Raw genomic sequence first — 20368 nt, 5'->3', positions numbered from 1 at the left:
GGCATCAAAATGGATCAACTGGTTTGAAGGTCCCGATGGTGAGACTTGGGCATGGTCACCCAGAAACAGTGAGCGCAGCAGCACAGGCTGAACGAGATCAATGTGAAAGTGATTGTAAGGGAAATGGGAGGGGGAACTTAAAGGAGTTAAGTGATTGCGGGAGGGAGGGAATTCTCCGAGAAGGGGTGAGTCTCAATCCTGATATATGACTCGCAGAGATGTGAGAGAGAGGGGTTTGATGAGAAAAAAATGATAATCTCTGAGAATGCTTTCATGTAAAATCAACTAATTCCTTTCTGTGTTTCTTCAGCATGAGTCACAAGGAGTGAAATGCAGTGATTCGGATTCGAACGAGCTTACTGAGGCCACAATGCAGAATATTTTAACATTCAAACCATCACTGAGTCATGCAGACACACGCGTTTAAAAACAGCAATAATTACAGTGACAGAGGAGATGTTAGGAAGAGTAGCAGATGCACAACAGGAATATTAGGCGCGCGATAGCAGGTATGTGGGAATTCAGAATTAGCTGAATCTTTAAATTCGATATTCCCAGACGCTGTGGTGGTTCCATCGAGGACTGCGTGTTGAAGACTGAGTTTGATAGATTTCTAGAAAACAAAAGGTTCAGGGAATAGGGCGGGAAATTGGTGTAATGTATGTTTCTGTTTGTCATTTTTATAAATGACCTGGAAGAGGGGTTAGAAGGTTGGGTGAGCAAGTTTGCGGATGATACGAAAGTCGGAGGAGTTGTTGACAGTGAGGAAGGATGTGGCAGGTTACAGCAGGATATAGAGAAGCTGCAGAGCTGGGCAGAAAGGTGGCAAATGGAATTCAATGTAGCTAAGTGTGAGGTGATTCACTTTGGGAAGAATAACAAAAAGATGGGGTACTGGGCTAATGGTCGGATACTTGGTAGTGTGGATGAGCAGAGTGATCTTGGTGTCCATGTACACAGATCTCTGAAAGTTGCCACCCAGGTAAATAGTGCGGTGAGGAAGGCATATGGCGTACTGGCTTTTATTGGTAGAGGACTTGAGTTCCGGAGTCCTGAGGTCATGATGCAATTGTATAAGACTCTGGTGCGGCCGCATCTGGAGTATTGTGTGCAGTTTTGGTCGCCATATTATAGGAAGGATGTGGAGGCACTGGAACGGGTGCAGAGGAGGTTTACCAGGATGTTGCCTGGTATGGAAGGAAGATCGTATGAGGAAAGACTGAGACACTTGGGGCTGTTTTCATTAGAGAAAAGAAGGTTTAGGTGTGACTTGATTGAGATGTACAAGATGATTAGGGGGTTAGATAGGGTTGACAGTGTGAACCTTTTCCCGCGTATGGAGTCGGGTATTACAAGGGGGCATAGCTTTAAATTAAGGGGGGTAGATATAGGACTGAAGTTAGGGGTAGGTTCTTCACTCAGCGAGTCGTAAGTTCATGGAATGCCCTGCCAGTAGCAGTGGTGGACTCTCCCTCTTTATGGGCATTTAAGCGGGCATTGGATAGGTATATGGAGGATAGTGGGTTAGTATAGGTTAGGTGGGCTTGGATCGGCGCAACATCGAGGGCCAAAGGGCCTGTACTGCGCTGTATTCTTCTATGTTCTATGTTCTATATAATCCCCGTTACTCGCCATGGAATCAGAGAAACTCGGTTTCCCAAACGTTAAGGTAAAACCAGGAATGTGGAGGTAATGTGTTGCTCCTGTGCTGAAGGTGACCAGTGCACGGTATCTCTGTGCCAGTATAGTGGGCTGTGCTGTGCTTAAGTTTTACGGTTGAGCCTCACATGGAGCAGTTTCAAGTTGTCGTCGTGTTGAGGGGTACGGATAGAAGGGGATATTGAACAAAGCCAAGTTTATGGGAAGATACCCGTGTTTGTGGATTGAGAAACGACCTTTCTGGATAATGACTCCTTGATCAACAAACATACTGCAAGTATTTAAAACGTGAAGAGACATATGTGGAGAGAGATCCAAAGGTGATTTTTCAGTAGGTAGATAACGTTTCCCATGTGCACTGCGTTAAATTCCGGGAAAATAGATATTGAACTGGTTTTATGTTACACAGTTTGTTGCAAACTCACTAAGGTTATTACAATAATAAAAAAAATTCACATAGGACCGTTTGAATATTGTATTGAACTGAATTTTGGTCTGAGCATATTTTATCTTCAATGGCGTGCTGCAGAGATGTACAGAGGGTTAACAATACAAAAGGACAGCGTCTTCTTGGTGGATTCCTTGGGTGGAGTTACGAATGTACGAAATGTACATACCATCATGTGAATGTGGTCAAATCTTTAAAGTAGGTGTTACGTGTCCAAGTGACAATTCAATTCCTACTCATTAGGATATAACTTCTGTCTGCAGTTATTTTACGACATCAGCTCTATTTACAGAGTTTCACCTTGAATAATACGCCACACCTTACCAATCCATGAACTTTTTATACTCAATCTTATTCAGTTGTACGTGTTCATGAAATGTCTTTGTGTCCGAAGTCAACAAATTCGAAATTGTTACGCTACCACACTGACTTTCACTCAGTGGTAAATTCTCCCCTTGTATGTTTGTTCGTGTATCTTTGAAAACAACACTCTGAAATCAGTTTCTACGTTTTATTTCTGGAAAATCGTTCACGATTTAAATAACTCTATTGAGTGGAAGAAACTCTCATCCAAATTTTTCTTAATCATTCACTAATGGTTTTCAAGCTCTAACGAAAGTTATTGATTCACTCGAAAGAAGGACTTTCCCCGATTTAGTCATTCAAACCTCACATTATGTGAAAATCTCATTTGTTTACTTCAAACTTGCGTGTTTCTGCTCCAGCATTTCCAAATCTCGTGAATAAACTCCTTCATTCTTTCTATCATCCCGATGAAACCGGTTGTATCTTTTCTGATATTTTTATGTCTCAGTAAAGAACCTCACTTGGCTTTCTAATATCTTGCTATCCAGGAAACAATGTCTGTGCCCTTTCTAACTTCCTTAAATGGTTTTGGTGGAGAATGAGGACAAGAATTACACACAATATTCCCACTTAGTGTGACCTAAAGATTTTACAGTTATACTATGAACTCTTTGCTTTTTAAATATGACGTCTCTATTTGTAAACTCCAATAAGGAAAATTACTATCTATCCAGTTCATGAACATCGTCTCCATGGAGACGAAAATTATCTATCACTTCCTTTATTCTTCCACGGAATGTCTGAAAGGTTTGTAAGGCCAACATCTCTAAGTCCCCGTGTCCTGAGTCAGTCTCACCTATTTCTAAAGGTGACTGAAGTTCAAATACTTCATAGTGTGTCTCCCGTCATTCCAGTGCAGACTGGTTCTGGACAGTAAATGATATCACCAAAGGCCACCGTGGATCTGAAATCAACAGTTTTCACATAGTAATTGTCGTAGCTATTGTGTATGGTATGTCCGTGTTCTTGTTCAATTTGTTCATCATTTCATGGGTCCCTGTATTGAATTCTACTGAATGATTAATTTGTGAATGGAGACATTCCCTTCACCACTCATTCGAAACGCCATGGAACATTGAAAGATTTTACTAATATGCTTCCAGACGACAGTCCTGCCATTACTGGGATGAATCAGTGAACATTCCCCACGTATCCTCGAAGGCAAGGTTTCCTTTTCCATTTTAGGAGATCATTACAGGACTGAATCCCACGTGTGCGTTCATTAAAACCAAAACAGTTGCAGCAAGACTTTAAAACGAAGATTTTGCAATCTGCTTGCATTCGTTGTCCCAAAAAGTACATTCCATATTATGGTATGTTTGTGGATGAAAGCACTTTCTGAATCTTGAGCATTTATATTTCAGTTTTGTCAAAAATTATCATTCGCTGTTCTCTCTTTCCCTTTCAGTTTCCCGTTTTATATCCTGTATTTTATCAGTTTATCTTAAGTTTTCAATAATTTCAATCAATCTCGCTGTTGATTACCAATCCGAGAGAATGCCAACATTTTGTCAGTTTATATGCAGTGCAGCCGTAGGGTGCGGTGACCAAGTGGAAAGGCACTGATCACGTGAACCAAATAAAAGTAGCAGGCTGGTGGAATCTGGCCATTCCATCGCAGTCATAGTTAAAACATTTAACGTAATCTTTAGCCAAATCATATTGGCAGAAAATAAGAAAACAAAAACGAAAAAGTTGCTGATGTTGAAAATCAAACAAAAACAGACGTTGCTGGAATATTTCAGGACGTCTGGCAGCATCTGAGGAGAGGCGGACCCAATGGATGTGAAAAGTTAACTGTGATTCATCTGCACAGATGCTGCCAGCACACCTGTGATTTTACAGCAATTTCTGTTTTTGTTTCAGATTGGCAGATTTTGTCGCAGTTCATGAGAACAGTGCTCAATAGAATCAAACAGACAGCATCGACCTGGTAATGTAAAATGAGACAGTAATAATGAATGAGTGGAGAGTGTTGTACTGGAAAAGCACAGCAGGTCAGGCAACATCCGAGGAGCAGGAGAATGGACGATTTAGGCATAAGCCATTCATCAGGAATTAGGCTTGTGAATCGGGCAGAGGAACAAAGCTGAAGCCAGGTGCCAACTCGCAGGCACCTCATCCTACAGACCACGATCACAAACTCTCCTCGCCTCACCAAACCATCATCTCCCAGACCATCCATAATCTCATCATCTCTGGGCATCTCTCATCCACAACCTTCAACCTCATTGTCCGTGAACCGTGCACCCCCCGATTCTACCTCCTTCCTAAGATTCACAAACCTGACTGCCCCAGTCGACCTATTGTCTCATTCTGCGCCTGTCCTATCCGAATAATCTCTTCCTACATCGACACAATCCTCTCTCCCCAGTTCATGAAATGCCCACTTACATTCGTGACACCCCTATGCACTTCGCCTCCTCCAGGAATTTCGTTTCCCTGGCCCTCAACGCGTCATCTTCACCATGGACATCCAGTTCCTGTACAAATCCATCTGCCATGACAGAGGTCTGCAAGCCTTCCATTTATAATCTCACACCATCCCAACCAGTACCCTTCCACCGACATCCTCATCCACCTGGCTGAACTGGTCCTCACAATCAACAACTTCTCTTTCCAATTCTCCCACTGTTAGCCATGGGCACCCGCATAGGACCTAGCTATGCCTGCCTGTTTGTCAGATACGCAGAATTATCCATCTTTCGCAATTACACAGGCACCATCCTCCACCTGTTCCTCTGCTACATTGATGAATATTTGGCGCCACTTGGTGCTCCAACGAGGAGGTTGAATAGCTCACCAACTTTACCAAAACCTTCCACTCCGACCTCAAAATTATCCAGATCATCTTGACAACTTCCCTCACCTTCCTGGACCTCTCCATCAGCGACTTTGGCGACTGACTAATTACAGACTTATACTACAAGCCAACCGACTCCCACACGTATCTAGACTACATCTCCTATCTCGTGTAAAAACGCCATTCCTTATTCCCAATTCCTCCACGTCCACCACATCTGTTCCCAGGATGACCAATTACACCTCAGAAAGAGCCAGTTGGTCTCCTTCTTCCACGATCACAAATTGGCTTCCCACGTGGTTGACAGCGCCCTCGAGTTCATCACCTCCATTTCGCACATCACCACCCTTGAAGCCACGCCTCTCAACGCAACAAGGACAGAACCACCTGGTGCTCCATAAAACCACCTTACACCCCATCAAACTCCGCATAAACGCATCATATTCTGCCACTGATGCCACCTCCAAACAGACACCACCGCCAGAGATATATTTTGCTACCTAGTCCTGCCAGCATTCCGTAAAGATCATTCCCTCCACGACCCCCTCTTCAGGTCCACACATCACCCCACCAGCCCACAACCCTCTTCTGGCACCTTTCATTGCCACCAAAGGAAAGGTGAAACTAGCACCCACACCACTCCCCTCATCTCAGCCAAGGCCAGAATGGATCATTCCACATCCGTTAGAAATTCACCTGTACAGCTACCAATGTCATCGACTGAATCCGTTGCGCCCAGTGTGGTCTCCTCGACATCAGGGAGACAGGAAACCTTCTTGCAGATCATTTCAGAGAACATCTCTGGGACACAGCACCCCCCCCCCCCCCCCCCACCACCAACTTCACTGTCCCGTGGCTGAACACTTCAACTCCCCCACATACCCCGTCAAAGACATACAGGTCCTGGACCTCCTCCACTGCCAAACCGTTACCACCCAACGCCTGGAGGAGGAACGCCACACATTCCGGCTTGGGACCCTAACAGCACACGGGATAAATGTGAATTCGAACAGTTTCTTCATTTCCCCTCCCCCAAGCACAAGCCTTCAACTCGCTACCGCCCTCTCCACCCATTCCATCACTGCCACTTCTGACTTATTATCTTCTCCCTCCTATTCATCCATCTATTGCTTTCCACCTATTTCCACTCAGCCCCACACCCCTTCCATTTATCTCTCAGCCCGACTCACAAGCCTTATTCCAGATGAAGGGCTTAAGCCTGAAACCCGAATTCTCCTGCTCCTCGGATGCTACCTGATCTGCTGTGCTTTTCCAGCATCACACGACCAACTCGGATCTCCAGCATCTGCAGTCCTAACTTTATCCTTAGATTTATCAATGACCTTAGAGTGAAGATATCCCTCGATTGCAGTGATCACAGTGTGACTGAGTTTTCCATTTATTTTGGGTGAGGACCGACTGGATCTGAGACGAGCGGTTAATACCTAAACAACGGGAATGGTATCAAATAGCGAAGTTAGGGCGGGCTGAAGTGGAAAATTCTGTCAGAAGATGGGTCAGTACAACTGCATCACATCACCCAGACTGTAAAAGACACGCAGCAGGAGAAAATCAACTTCAGTGCAGGCACAATGACAGGTAAAGTGGAAAGGAGACAATACAACACACTGAGGTGCGGTGGAGTTATTTTTGTGAAAGGGTTCGGTATATAAGCTATTTTACATATGGACTGCCCTCACATTGGAAAAAGGAATTTCCTGCAGTGTAACAGCGACGTTTGCCTGCGACATCACAATGCTAAGAGACACTGACATAGTTTCTTCTGTAGCAGCGCGGCCTATAGAGAGCATGATCGTCCCATCAATCAGAATTCAATACTTCAAAGCTCTCCTCTGCGCTGTACAACTTATTTGCTGCTCCTGTACTCAGATCTCAATCGCTTCACTGTGTATCTTCTTCTGCTTCCTGCTTCACGGAAACACTTGAAACGTGAACAAATCCACTTTCCAATTTCAACAATCTTTTGCAACTCCCGAGTTGGCACAGTTACGAGTGACCGATTGGCCTTCTCGCGCGCTCTCATTCTGGTATGATCTGAATAATAAAGTGCACTGTGTCTGATCTGCAGAATGTCCCCATGCGGGACGGTGCTATATATCCCATCCCCGTGGACTGAGCTGTCTCTATTGGCAGAGTATTCAGCCATTTCCCTCCACTTGCAGGCATTATGACGGGATGTAAAAGCGGATATGCTCTGAAGCTTCGTCTCACGGGCACAGCTAGGTGCAAGAGCGCCGCTGGAACTTAGCAACTTTGATTGCGAACTTCCTCCAAATATCATTGATTTGAGAGAGAGAGAGAGAAAGATGCTGAGCTGGTGGGAAAGAGAGAAATGGGCTGTGGACTCTCGTCCCTCAGTAAAATTCAAATAAGTGCATTTCTGTGCTGCCCATTTGATGTTCAGAATCGCAGAACTATCCTGCAGAAAGGTTTTTGTTTCAGAGGCGTCGGCTTTTTTGCTGCAATCGGGCATCAGTTAACATCTGAGTCCCAACTGTCCCAGATGAAGCGACTCCAAATGAAACCTCACTCACTGTGAACCATCCCCACAGCCAGGAGCTACGGGGCTGCAGGCAGTCCAAAGCGGAAGGGAGGATTAAGTACGAGCCAATATTTCTCCCTCAGCCACTCTGTCACAGAGGCAGGGAGAGGGACAGCAGAGACGTATGACGTCATTCACGTGCCGACAGAAGCCGTTCGGCCCATCGAGTCCACGGCAAATCTCCATCGCTTGCTTCTCTCTGAGGTTATTCATCATCAATTGTGCTTGTTCTAATAATAGGAAACAGTGTCTGTGTCAAAATGCTGTCTCCAACATACTGTTCCACATGTCATTCACGGCTGTTCATTTCACCGGAGGACCCTGCTTTGTGACACAGCGTGGGGAATAACTGCAAGGCGTCAGGGGCATGGTCCACACCACAACTGATTTCTCTCACCTTCGCCAGTGTATTCCCAGCTCAGTCAAGTGACTTTGCGAATCAGGTCATAACACAACAACAGAGAACAGCAAAAAAAATCCATAACTTCAAACGTGTGTTTCCTCAAATGTATAAATTTGGCGGGTGTATCTATTTCAGATACCATTCAGTGTAAGGACGCATCAATATGTAATGCGAAGAACGGAGCACTGTTATAGCGAAACACTGGCGGTGGCAGTACACATGCTGAAAGCTGGAATTGTCAACGAGCAGAGGATGCTTTTCATTCATTAATTTCGGGATTATGCGCCCACCACGATCCCTCTGGGCCGCTCTGTTATCGCTGACCACAGCAGTTTCACGCAGTCTTCAGGTTTTTGTAGCATGTACCTTCGAGGATGACGTCAAAGGATCTTCACTGTTATTGTGTGATACACTGTGGCACAGATGTGTCCCGGCTGTGTCAATATAACCACTCTGTAACTTCCCAAATTCTGCTGTTTTAATTGCAAATGCAATCAGAATTACAAAATGTGTCACACTGCAGACTGAGGCCATGCAGCCCACCTTCGCTCTGCTGGCTCCACGCAATGAGGAAATGACGGTATTTTGATTGATTGATTGTCACATGGACCTAAGTACAGTGGAAAGCGTTGTTTGCGATTGAGAAAGGCGGATCAGAGTAATAAAGGACGTGCAGATCAGATCGTGAGAAAAGCAAAATTTGACCAGACTCAGGAATTCAGGTTACTCCGTATAGGACGTGCGCTCAGCAAAATCCGCCTTGGCAAGATCAGCATTATTTCAAGTTAGACAATCCATTTCTCAGAGCAGCAACGGCCGAGAAGAAGCGGTTCTTGAACTTGCTTGTCTGTGATTTCAAGCTTTGGAATCTTTATCTGAAACCGATCTCATCGAAATCATATCTTCTCAGTCAAAAATGAAGTAGTGTGCAAAATTCCAAGGCTCATCCGCAATGTGAACCCGCGACTTTTCGCACGTATGTCACCTGTCTGAAGCAATATCACACCCGAGACAAACGAGCGAGAACGGCGCCAGACGTGGTAACCATAACTCAGGTGAGTGTTTTGGTTAACTAAGGCTATTTCTGCTGTTTCAGAGTGAAAGAAGCACAGAGTTTTAATAACAGCACCTTTCCATTTTGACTCGCTTCTCCCAGGAGGCTCTGCTTGCTGCTTTCCCAGAACAGGGCGATCTTCCTTGATAACTGGACGCACTCATCTTCCATTGTCACGCAGTGTTGGTGGAGAGCAGCTTGAACGCGGTCTTCAGCTCCCTATCAAACACGGGTTTGTGGAGAGGGATAGGGGGTCTGGCGGGAGTGGGAAGTATGGAAATTCTGGAAAGGTGTAGAAAAGGGAGATCGTGCATGCACAAGAAATCATTTTCTTTTGGGAACCCTTGTCCAAATAATGCCATCTGAGGCAGATAGAAAATGCAGAACTGAGAGGAAAGAGTGAATCTCTCCCCATTATTCGGGAGCAGTGCCTGTGCTTCTCGAAGTCACAGGAAGGCTTCTGCTGTCTGAATCAGCATGGGATGTTACTGCAGCGAGTCCCGTCGCTCACGCAGCTAATGTGTATACATTCTTCCACGTTGCCTACAGTTCACATCAAAGATTTCGCAGCTCACATCATCCTAGAGTGACAGGAAAGAGAAGCAAGCGATTCAGACCATCATCTTAACACAAGCTGGGGATAAATTGGATGTTGGAGAGCGGACAGTCCCGACTGGTTCCAGCATTTGCAATCTTGGTCCGTGTGGCAACAAAAGCAGGAACCAGGAACCGCTTCTTAAAACGGGTAATTAAATTTTGAAAAGCATAGATATTTCTCCCTGGTGTTCATGAAATGATCAAGAGCAGAAAACGGTTCCCTAAGTATGGTCTGACTTCTGGGTTATGGGCCCAGGGCACACCCACTGTGATATTCTGTTCACAAGATCTGACCACATGGAAAGAAATGACACAATGACAAGATCGATTGAATCGGATTCCGTGAAAAACAGAAGCCGTTGGAATGAAAAGAGCCATGAGAGCGAGAATATAACATTATCCATGAGGAAGTTGTTTTCCAGACTAGAGGAGAGTGCACAGTGCTGTTTCCAGGGGTCAATATCTGGATAAGCAGACTGAATCAGCATCGGCTGTTATTGTACTGCATTTTTTGTACAATGTTGCAAAAGCACGGGCCTTTTGAATAGAGGGCACAACTTCAAAATCCTCAATGATGCAAGACACACAAATGAGGTGAACAACAAAGCAACTGCAGAAACTCGTGTTACGTCATGGGGTAAACGCCCTGGCTCGACTTTCGCTCAAATTCGCTCTCTGTCAAGTTCCTGGGCCTGGGATTCGAACAGTGAATGGTCTATGTTAATAAAAACTGCTCGGATCTCACAACTTCAGTATTTAATACGCTCCTACATTTATGTCTGACAATAGTAATTGATCTCTCACTGTGTTACTTCAGCACACGTAGAGAAGAAATAAATATAAGAACAACAGTCACGTATGTGACTGGGATTTGCCCCAATGCTGCTGCAGCCAATCGATTCAACTGTAATTGAAATTGTTTCCACCTTTCCTGTGTTGGTAATAAGATTGCACAGCTTAGTGGTGAGTTTTCGTGCGTTGCATTGGAACCAGCATTCTTTCTCAGCTTGAAATTTACTGGGATATAAAGGCATGGTGAATGACACGGTAGGGTTTACTAGAATATAAAGACGTTAGGAAGGACACAGTCAGAGTTCACTTGTTACAAAGTCAGACATGAAGCTTACTTTGAGATAACACCACTAGAAAAGGAAAGAGCAGATTTAATGGGCAGGTGGGACAGATAAAGAATCATGCGGGAGAAATCAGGAAAGACTTAGTTGTGTCTGAAGGGAGGTTATCCAGGTGATGTGACATTGTAAGAGTAAATCCGAGTTAAATTCCTTCGTTTATGTGAGTGGAAACTAAAGGTTGGAGCCTCAAAACCAACGGGGAATGATGAAGTTTGGAGCAGTTTTTTTTTTATATTCTGAGAATTATTAAAATCGGAGATGAATTTTCAGAAATTAAAACATTTTAGGAGCTGATTCCATTATATTTCAAAAGTTGTGTGCAGACACACAGGGACTGAATTTAACAGCGACAGAGATTCTGGGCAACCTGGATGGCGAAGCAAAAGGGACATACTCTCGAAGTGGATGCATCGGAAATAAATTGCATAATACCTGCACCTGAAAATGTTAAGTATAAGAAGAGCTGCTGGAGTTGATAGGTGTTGCAGCTTATTCTACGTGAAATATTATATATTGTAAATACACTGAGCTGTTTGGTTGAGCTCTGCATTGAATGGAAGTCGGTTAGCTCAGTCCTCTGACTAACTCGTTATGAGAAAAGTGAGATCAACAGCATGGGATTAATTCTTTCACTGTCTCAGCTTTGCATAAGGATCATCATCTACTCCGCTCATCTGATCTGTAATACTATGGTGCCTCTAGTGAGTAAGATTTGGATTGTAGATGTAAAACATCATTATCATTGCCATCTGTTGCCTTGAACATTTGGTCACAATCACTCGAAAGGAGAGTGAGTCCATTTAATACTCACTGATCTCCGCTTGAAAAATCCTGTGACAAGACTCGACCTTATCCCAGTTTGCACCCTCTGCTCCGCCCAACAGCAAAACTACTTGTTATGCCTTTGCCAGATTAACTGACAACATTCAAACTCCCCAAAGAGATAAATCTAATACTTTCGATTGGATAATGAGTTGTGCGTGTTTGCGGGAAATGGAATGATATGAAATGAGTTAAACAGGCTTTCCCAGAATGTAATCCTGTGCAGGTTGAGCGATTTGAAAAAAGTCATTAAGCTAAAATTTCACCTCTCTTTCTGTATCCACAGATGGATATTCACCTGGGGAATATTTGCAGCTTTTCATATAATAATTGACAGAAATGTGAAATTGGAGTTTTCAAAGAAATGCTACTTTACTCAACATTGATTTCAACTAATGATTCGGAGATGCCAGTGTTGGACTGGGGTGTACAAAGTACTATTTTGATAGTCCAAAAAGCGGACCTACAAACTATAAGCTTATTGCGAAATGCCCTTCCTACTTCTCTTGTGGTCAAGCTACAGTACTCAAAGTTATTTCTTAGCATAAAACTATTTCTTTAAAGGTCCTCTATATTCGTTAAAATCAACATACACCTGACAACCTGAAACGTTTCTCTCTCACCACAGCTCCAATATCCCTCCTTAGCTGTGTAACCTTTTCCAGTCCTGGAACACTCTGAAAATGTGGACATCCTACAATCCTCCCTGTCTGCGTAATCCTCTCAGGTCCCTGCAACACCCCCAAGCTGTAGAACCAACTCCAATGCTTGTCACTCTCCCGATCAGTTTCTACAAGACTGGCTATCTATGTAACATCTTTCCGTCACTATCACCCACCCTGTCAATTTAAGCTCATCCAGTCTCCCCACCAATCTAATCATATCCATATCCTTCTCCAACTCGTACACACTTATTGATGTAAACGTTACATTCCCCTACAACCATCCCTAAAGCAGAAACCTTCTCCAATGTGTCCAATGATCCCTATCTGTCTTAGTGTCTCCAGGCCTTTTTGCTGTAAGCTCTGACAGATTGTTCAACTTTCCGGTACATATGATTTCCAGAACCTCAGCATCCGACATAAACAAATGTTTTCATTAACTACAGCCTTCCATATCTCTGTTCATTCCTCAATTCTATACAACTCTCTTAATCTCTGCAAATAGCACAATTCCATAAAATACTCCCTGCCTGCATGAACTGTCCCAATCCTACACTGAGAAGCCTCACTGTCATTTTGATCACCTGTGGTCCCTTCAGATCTCCCTGCAGCTTTCCTAACTCCATTGAATACAGCTCATCTCATGTCATAACTCCTCAAACTCATATGTTACTCCACATCTCTGTGATATTCTTCAGTTACTGAATTCTCATTCCTTATCTCCAGAGCTTCCAATCCCCCTGATCAATGTAAGGTTATTGATCCCTTGCAGCATGTTTAACACCTGTAGCAGCCTCCAACTCCTCAACGCATCCTGTCGCTGTAACCTCCTCAAATACTACAGCTCACTGTCTTTGTAAAATCTTCCAGTATCTGGAATCCTGTTGATTTCTGTAACCTCCTCCAGAACAGCACTACAAATGTTTGTTAACTGATGGGAATTCTTCAAACCTGCCTTCACGGTTCTCACTAGCTCTCTGAACTCCTGTAGCCCTACAACGCTCAGTATCTCTGGCTCCTCCAATCCCTCCACTTTTCCATTGGTGTGTGAACTGATTCAGCCCTTCAACCCTTCCTATTTCACTCGCTCCTGCAGCTCCAACTGTTGTGCATGTCACTGTAATCTCCAGCACCAATAATCATTCCGGTCTGTATAACCTCCTGCAGCTTCAACTACCACCCCATCTATTTTATCTCCAGTGCCTCCAATCCTCCCTTTCTCTATAAATTCAGGTAGCTCCAAATACCACTCCAATCTGTCTAATCTCCAGTGTCAAACACCATCCCTTTCTCTAAAACCTTCTGTAGCTCCAGCTACCACGGATATCTATGTAATCTCTAGTCCCTACACACGTTCCAGTCTCTGTATCTCCTGAACTCCAACAACCACTCTATCTGTTTAATCTTTAGTCCTTTCATTCCTCCCGATCTCTGTAACTTTCTCAGGACTGATAACCTTGTATCTCTCCTTGATATCTTTCAGGCCGACAACCTATCTGATCTCAAACTACTAACAGTGATCTCCAATCACCCGAACTGTGTAACATCCTGCAGTCTCTCCAACCCAGCTTTTCTCTGTTAGTTTCTCTGGTGTCTGTATTCCCCTTTATCTCCGGTTACAGATCCCTGATCAGGAAAACAATGTCTCAGTACCGAATCTGCAAAAACACAAGAATTTGGTTCTTGTGTTTATGAATACTTGTGCCTCATGTTCTAAAATTTAACGACTGCAAGTTCAAACTTCTCCACCTCTTCTCATCAATGTCCCTCCATTTTGAAGAACAGCCTGGTGAACCTTCTCTGGGCTGCCTCCAATGCAAGGACATTTTCCCTCCAGGTAGGGGACCAAACCTGTTTACAATGTTCTCGGTGTGGGAATAACTGGAGTCATCTATAATTTTTACAAGCCTTCCCTATTTTTATTCTCCATTCCCTTTGGAATCAATGCCAGCATTCCATTTGCCTTTTCTATGACCTGCTGGCCCTGTATGCTACCTTTCTGAGAGTTAGACACAAGGGTTCCCACGTTACTCTGTGGTGTAGCTTTCTGCAGTTGATCTTCAACCAAGAGGTGACAGCAATAATCAGGAAGGCGCTGGAATGTATGGTAAACGACATGCCAAAATGCTAAGTGCACACTTAGAAACCTATCGAAAAAGCGCAGTCTATAAGTTCATCATGTATAGGTGCAGAATTAGGCCAATCGGTCCATCGGGTCTATTCGACTATTTGATTATGGCTGAATTGTTTCTCAACCCTATTCTCTCACTTACTCCCTATTACCCTTGATCTCCTTACTTATCAAGAACTTAGCTATCTCTGAGTTAGACACGTTTAATCACTTCGGAAAGACAGACCCATGAAGCAGTGAGTTCCACAGATCCATCACCTTCTGGCTGAATAAATACCTCCACATCTCTATTCTAAAGGGTCGTCCCTTCACTCTGAAGCTGTGCCCTTGGCCCCGAGTCTCTCCTGCTCATGGAAACATCTTGCCCACGTCCACTCCATCCAGCACCCCCCCCCCCCGCGTTAATCTGTAAGTTTGAATGAGATTCTGCCGCCACCTCTGAAACTTCATCAAGCACAGACCCAGAGACTTCACCTGCTCCTCAAATGATACGAATTTCATCCCTGGGATCTTCCTTGGAAACTTATTACTCGTACCCCTTCACATCTTTTGTCCAGACTCTTAATGGTGGTGGGCAAGTTGTTGGAGTGAATCCTGAGGGACAGGATGTACATGTATTTGGAAAGGCAAGGACGAATTCGAGAGAGTCAACATGGCTTTGTGCGTGGGAAATCATGTCTCACAAACTTGATTGAGTTTTTTGAAAAAGTAACAAAGAAGATTGATGAGGAAAGAGCAGTAAATGTGATCTATATGGACTTGAGTAAGGCGTTCGACAAGGTTTCCCATGGGAGACTGATTAGCAAGGTTAGATCTCACGGAATACAGGGAGAACTAGCCATTTGGATACAGAACTGGCTCAACGGTAGAAGACAGGGGTGGTGGTAGACGGTTGTTTTTCAGACTGAAGGCCTGTGACCAGTGGATTGCCACAGGATCGGTGCTGGGACCTCTATGTTTTTGTCATTGACATAAATGATTTGGATGCGAGCATAAGAGGTACATTTAGTAAGTTTGCAGATGACACCAAAATTGGAGGTGTAGTGGACAGCGAAGAGGGTTACCTCAAATTACAACAGGATTTGGACCAGATGGACCAATGGGCTGAGAAGTGGCAGACGGAGTTTATTTCAGATAAATGCGACATGCTGCATTTTAGGAAAGCAAATATTAGCAGGACTTATACCACTTAATGGTAAGATCCAAAGGAGTGTTGCTGAACAAAGAGACCTTGGAGTGCAGGTTCATAGCTCCTTGAAAGTGGAGTCGCAGGTAGATAGGATAGTGCAGAAAGCGTTTGGTATGCTTGCCTTTATGGGTCAGAGTATTGTGTACAGGAGTTGGGAGGTCATGTTGCGGCTGTTCAAGACATTGGTTTGGCCACCAAAGGAATATTTCGTGCAATTTTGGTCTCCTTCCTATCGGAAAGATGTTGCGAAACTTGAAAAGGTTCAGAAAAGATATACAAGGATGTTGCCAGGGTTGGAGGATCTGAGCTACAGGGAGAGGCTGAGCAGGCTGGGGCTGCATTCCCTGGAGCGTCGGAAGCTGCGGGTGACCTTATAGTGGTTTACAAAATTATGAGGGGCATGAATAGGGTAAATAGACAAAGACTTTTCCCTGGGGTCGGGGAATCCAGAACTAGAGGACATAGGTTTAGAGTGAGATAGGAAAGATATAAAAGAGACCTAAGGGGCAATTTTCTCACGCAGTGGGTGGTACGTGTATGCAATGAGCTGCCAGAGGATGTGGTGGAGGCAGGTACAATTGAAACATTTAAGAGGCATTTCGATGTGTATATGAATAGGAAGGGTTTGAAGGAATATGGGCCGGACGCTGGCTGGTGGGACTAGATTGGGTTGGGATATCATATCGCCATGGATGGGTTGGTCCGAAGGGTCTGTTTCCATGCTGTATATCTCTCTATGACTCTATGTGTAGAGTGTAATACCAACACTGACACCTGCGGTGCTCCCCTCATCACCAGTTCCCATCGTGAAAAAGACCACTTTCTTCACACTCTCTGTCTTGTGCCAATCAGACAAATCCTCTCTCCATGCTCATCATGTTGTTCTCAAACGTAAATTTCATTTCACACAAACTGCTGGATTAATTTTTCTATCTGGCTGCAAACAGCAGAGTTTCACCATTGCATTCCCATCAGTAATTCCCTGGAGAAGTTGGTGATGAGCTGCCTTCCTGACCCACTGCAGTCCTTTGGGAGTAGGGACAGACAGAGCGCTGGGAGGATTGAGAGTACCTTGGAGGGCTCCTTGGAAATGCTGATGTTCCCGTGCACCTGGAACTAATGTACTTCCAGGTTATGGTGGTTCCGGGTTTGTGAAGTGCTGTTGAAAGAGCCTTCCAGAGTGACTTCAGTGCTGCTTGTAGATCTTTTAATCCTTCATTCATTCATGAACATGAGATTTGTTGGCTGAGCCAGCATTTATTGTTGATTTGGAGATGTCCCTGAGAAGGTGGTAATGAGCTGCCTTCCTGAGCCACTGCACCAGCCCTTGGAACTGTTGTTATCTGTCTCCCCGCCAGCAGGCGCTACAATACTCCTCATGTCTGTAACTGCATACAGACAATGCAAATCTCCCCATTATATCTGACATCCTCCCAGCCATATAAACCTGACAGTTCCTCACAATATCTCACCTCCTCCATTCCCATCTGTGCTAGAGATCACTAAAATTTCTTTATTCTTCTTTAAACTTCTGATCACCAAAAATCTCTCCCTTTTTAAATTTGTAATTCCTTCAGTTTCTGTTACTATCCATATAATTGTCATCAATGACAGCACAGATTCCCTTCCTAAATCTCTGTAATTACAATGGTTGCGTGTGCTAAATTGGCAATTTTCTTCCTCCTTATCATCTCAGGACTTCCAGCCCCCACAATCCCACTATTTGGAATGCAACCATTCTCTGCACCTCCTCATTTCTTGAGGGTCATTGAAAACCACCAGTGCACCAAAGGTTTATATTCCCCCCAGTTACTGCAAGTCTTCTCACTCTGTCACATCCAAATCTGTCACATCCAAGTCTTCCTCCAAGTCTCCAGGACAAGACAATACTTGCTGGATGTCAATTTGCATTTGTTGAAGTCTACACATCTCTGTAAGCAGCTCGGAAAAAGCCCTTTAGACTCTGCAAAGCTCTGTCATGAACAAGCCACAATCTCTCTATTTCCTTTGCCTTCTTCAATGTCGGAAACTCTCACTGTATCTTCCGGTAAACTTCTTAAGTTGCTGCAAGTCTGCCTAGCTCCCCAGATAACCTGTTCCATCCCATATAGCTCTCGTAATCACTGTAACACCCTCTGCTCTGTCTAATCGTCCTGTTTTCCACTATCTTCCAGGCACAACAGCGATCCTGTAAGAGAGCAATGCGGAATGGGATGTTATAAATCTCAGCTGAGGCTTGACGCCGACCATTACCTGGGAGTCACAAAGGGAGGGAACCTGAGAGAGCAGCACAGAGCCGGAGAATATACATCAGCAACGAGGATCGAGGCCGACTGGGACTTGGACTTGGAGAAACAGCAGAGCAGGTGGCTCGAAATCAGCACCGAATAACCATGTGAGGGAGCAACTTGGAGCAGGAGCATGAGGCTAACATACCTGGGAGTTACAGAGGCAGCAAAGTGGGAGGGTATAAATCAGCACTGAGGATCAAGGCAGAATCGTGCTTGGGAGTCACAGAGACGGTGACCCTGCGAGGGAGCAGAGTGAAGGTGGGGCTGGAGGATTACACGTACCTGGGAGTCACAGAGACGGTGACCCTGTGAGGGAGCGGAGTGGAGGTGGAGCTGGAGGATTACACGTCCCTGGGAGTCACAGAGACGGTGACCCTGTGAGGGATCAGAGTGGAGTGGGACCTGGAGGATTACAAGTTCCTGGGAGTCACAGAGATAACTTTATGCTGCTGGGACCTGCCTGCACTGAGTTTGAAAGAAGTGCAAGAGCCATCACAGAAAAGGCTGTAAGTTCATTGGCTGATAATACACCGTTATTAGCGACTATCAGGTAATTTTTATAAGTTAGCAATTTTTTTCAACTTCTGAAATAAGGGTTCGAAACAGAAATAAGAGGGAGAAGTGAAATTGTGAGCCAATATAATAAATTACCTTCAGTAAGCCACAGTTGAATAAGGGACTTAACCATATTGTTATTTCCAGAATGTAAACTTCATTTTAAGTAATTAATTAAGTTCCTCCAAACATGTTGCATTTTAAGACATGGCAAGACATAACTTCATTCTTAGTAATTAATTAAGTAACTCGAGACAAAATGCATTTTAGGACATGTTTGTCAGATGGAAAATGTGTTCTGTTACATTGGGAAGTCATAGCCCCTGCTCGTGTCCTAGATGGACACTGGGTCTTGGGGTTCAGACAGTGACTAGAGACTCTATCGGGCATCTGTGATGCTGAGAGTTAGGTGGATAGCACACACACACAGCAGATCACCTGCAGACATGACAGCCTGGGAGAAGGAAGGGTCTGGGGACTAGGCAATCGGAGAGAAACAGTCAGGGAATATAAGAATATCCTGGTGTCTCCCTCCCAATTCGGTTTCCCATTGGGTCATGGAAGCTGATGAAGGTGTAGACTCCTCAAGGGAGGGCAGTCAGAGCCATGTCTGTGGCCCTACAAGCAGCCTGACTGTACAGGAGGGGAGGGAGATGGAAGGAGGAGCAATAGTCACAGGGGAGACAGGAAAGTGAAGAAGGTGTCAGCGTGTCTGTAATTCTAGGATAGTGGGGTTAAGAATGTCACTGTGGTTGCATGACATTCGTCTGGGGGACAGTGAGCAGTCAAAGGTCACGTCCATGTTGGGAGGAATGATCAGGGTAGGAAGGGTGAAGTGGTCTGGGTGTCAGAATTTTGGGAGCTCGGTGGATGGTTAGCAAGCCAGTCTGCAAATGTAGCAATCCCTGGTATACTCGCAGTTCCGTGTCCAAGTGAGAACAGGACTCAGAGTTTTAGCGAGATGAGAGTGTGACTGGAACGATGGTGCAGCAGGACGGGCTTCAGATTCCTGGGACATTGGGACTTGTTCTGGGGAAGGCAGCAACTGTACGAGCTGGATGGACTAACGTGACAGAGCCGGGAATGAATTTCATACGGGGTATTTGGCAGGGATTGAAAATAACTTGGTGTGTGCTTAGGATACAAAAAGGAATAGTAGAGGAGACTACTAGGATTCTCAAAATGATGGGAGACATAGTTGGTACTAATTTACGACAACAAGTTTAACAGTGGAGGATGGAGTAAGAAAGAAAGCTTTAATCTAAGGTACTCTGTATGGACATGAAGACTCGGAGTGTGGGGAGTTCCAGATGCAGATTGCTGTGTGGAAATCAGATGTACTGATCACCGAGAGCTGGATCAAGGAATGGCAGGACTGGGTGTTAAATATTGCTGAATATAAAGAATTCCAAAATGTTAGAAGGGAATGAAAAGGATGAAGGTAGAAGTATTGGTTTAGATTAGCGTTAGTTAAGAAGTCCAAGAGAAAGAACATCCGTCCAAGGACAGAAGGAAATTGACTGGAGCTACACAACAAGTATACAATTACACTTTGAGGTACAGTCTGTCGGCCAGCAACCAAAGAAATGATGGAGAATAAATATGCAGGATCATTTGATAGCGATGACAATACTCCAGATTAGTTATACTGAGAAACTTAATGTTTCCAGACAACAGTCAGGGATGCTGGCG

The sequence above is a fragment of the Chiloscyllium plagiosum genome, unplaced genomic scaffold (genome assembly GCF_037043375.1).
Source record: "Chiloscyllium plagiosum isolate Xiang-an unplaced genomic scaffold, Cpla_swu_hap1 HiC_scaffold_42, whole genome shotgun sequence".
Lineage (NCBI taxonomy): Eukaryota > Metazoa > Chordata > Chondrichthyes > Orectolobiformes > Hemiscylliidae > Chiloscyllium > Chiloscyllium plagiosum.
The sequence above is the reverse complement of the archived record's forward strand: the minus strand, read 5'-3'. Positions refer to the sequence as shown.